Genomic DNA, 2516 nt, shown 5'->3' with positions numbered 1-2516 from the left:
CGCGATGTCTTGCCGAGTTTGACTAACCACTAACACTAACTCTTTTCTCTCGCCCTCGTTGCGATTGAGACTTTCTCTTCTCTCACCCTTGTTGTGATTGAGATATCCCCTTTCTCTTGCCCTAGTTGCAATCGAGACTTTGCTTTTTCCTGTGTCTGTTCAGGATAGGTTGGCCCTTGTGCCATTTAGCTAGAAACCTTAACTTAGGGTTGACTTTGCATGACAACATCTAGGCTCGAGTCGTAGTCTCCCTAGTGTTGTGTCTCCCTCTGTTATCTGGTTAGGCTAGAACCTTTGTCCCTGCGTAGGGGAACTACATCGCCCTGATCTTCATACCAGATGAAGTATGTAGGCAGGAGATTGAGCTGATCTCTCCGGGCGCCTTTTCTTTTCTTTTGTGTTTGTTTGACAGTTATAGGCTGAGTCCCCGACTTCCTATCTATCTGTCGAGTTGTTTTGGTTCGGATGTCAATGTAAGTCCAGCGATTGGCAGTTGGTTTCCTGTGTGTGTTTAGGTTCGGATGCTGATGTAAGTCCAGTGATTGGCATTCAGGCTCCACGTTTGCCTTTGTCTTGTTTTGTTTGTGTGCGTGTCAGCCGAGCTACGAATGCTCTGATTCTTCTCTCGTCCGAGAAGATACGTATGCATAGGATGCGATATTCTAGCGAGCATGTGTCGTTTCCCCAGTCCGAACTACTTCGACTCTGATGTCTATGCTTGATAGACTAAGTAGGCCCAGGATGCGATATCCTGCCGAGTCAGTTTCAGTCAGTCTCTTTTGTCTCTTTCAGCCAGTGTGTGTGTGTTTGAGCAGTGTTTAGCAACCATATTCCTTCCTTTTGTGCGTGGATCCCGTAGAGTACTACGGATGCGTAGGGTGCCTAACACCTTCCCTTCGCATAACCGACTCCCGAACCCTTTCTCTTTGGTCGCGAGACCATGTTCTTTCCTAGGTTTACTTCGAGCGTTTCCTTTCCCTCTTTTTGGGATAAATAACGCACGGTGGCGGCTCTGTTGTTTCTTCTTTTCCCGCCGGTTTTTCGCGCGATGCGACAGTAACAGATTGGTCCCTTTGATGTATGGATTTGTAACAGGTAATCTGAGCATGTGCTTTCTCTTTTGTTTTTGTCTTAATTCCAATTTGGGAATTTCTGGATTTTTACAGCTTTGGCTAATCGTACCTTTTTACTGCAGTGAAAAAATGGAGCATTGGTTTGATTACAGCTCTGGTTTTGATGATCGGGTAATTGAGACAAAATCGGTATCATGAAGCTTTCAGCATGAGCATTTGCTTGTGAGATAGGTCTTGCTGCTAACTTTGTTGTTTGTTGCAGGTTCTACTTGTTTAACATTCGCATTTTGCACAGTTTGCTGAAAGAGACAAACAAACCCTTTCACTTTGCTCAGATAAGTAACTTTAACACCATCTTTCTCATCAAAATCAGAAAGGACTTCGACAAATTCAAATTGATATTCTACATTCTTTTCAGGTTTAGAAGCCCATCCTATATCCCAATGTCTAAAAATTGCCCAAGTTTCTCCCTTCATGGGATATACCAGATAAGAATCTCTAGCACTCCCTTTTACACAATGCACTTTGTGAGAGAACATATCAATATCCTTAGTTATCTGAGTACTTCCAAGTCTGTACTTACCGCATGCAATAGGCAAATCTGCATCATGCCATTCAATCTCATCTTTTAGATTTGGATTTGGTTCCAACCAAGTATATTCCAGTTTTAAAGGGGAGTGCACCTTCTTGATGCGAGCATAGAATCTTGGCATAGAATCAGTATCATCATAAATAGCCCAGTATTGATCAGCAGCAAAACAATCCTTTATCCTATCCTTATCAAAATCACTGAATTCTGGATCAGGACAGAATATAATATTGGGATTGGATGTCTCCTTTCTTTTTGCCTTTTGATCATGAACTGAATGCTTATCTTGAATAATTGCTGCATTACTTGGACTCTGCAGGACACATGCTGATGCAATAGATGGCTCATCTTGGACCAACTCCATGACCATTAGTTCAGCTTGTAGGACACTCATCTTAGGTTTGCTTTCTTTTTGAATGGTTCAATTAGCTAGTTGTTGCATTCAATTTGATTTGTGTCCAATTTTGTGTGCCACTGAATGAATTAACATGCATGGTCCTTTGTGGTTTATTGAACATTTCCTGCAAATGGCTTACTGTCTTGTATTAGGCCTTTTGAGACTTGCTTGATATTCAATGGCTGCTGTATCGAAGGGGCTCATGATGATGGTTATGCGGTCAGGTGCAAGTCTGCAGTTCATATGGTGTCTGATGAATTTCAGTTTTAGTTCTTCAGCTTGTTAACCCCAATCTTTCTTTTGCAGGGTGATGTGAATGATATGCAACCTTGCTAATCTCGACCAGCTTCTTCTGCCATGGCCATTTACTGATGAATTTGTGGCAACATTCAGAAATGTGTAGGCCCTTTTAGATATTTTATTGTAGGTTAACATGATGATGATGATATGGTGGTCT

At 42.1% G+C, this 2516-nt stretch overlaps 1 long non-coding RNA gene across 1 annotated transcript; it reads left to right on the top strand.

Moving 5' to 3' along the window:
* Positions 1-1054: 1054 nt before the first annotated feature.
* On the top strand, positions 1055-1414 carry LOC127093183 (uncharacterized). Its single transcript, XR_007792448.1, has 3 exons — positions 1055-1095; positions 1196-1244; positions 1336-1414. It is a non-coding gene; the product is annotated as an uncharacterized LOC127093183 (long non-coding RNA).
* Positions 1415-2516: the final 1102 nt, after the last annotated feature.

Source organism: Lathyrus oleraceus, chromosome 6 (assembly GCF_024323335.1).
Source record: "Lathyrus oleraceus cultivar Zhongwan6 chromosome 6, CAAS_Psat_ZW6_1.0, whole genome shotgun sequence".
Taxonomy (NCBI): domain Eukaryota; kingdom Viridiplantae; phylum Streptophyta; class Magnoliopsida; order Fabales; family Fabaceae; genus Lathyrus; species Lathyrus oleraceus.
This window is presented reverse-complemented; position numbering and strand designations above follow the sequence as displayed.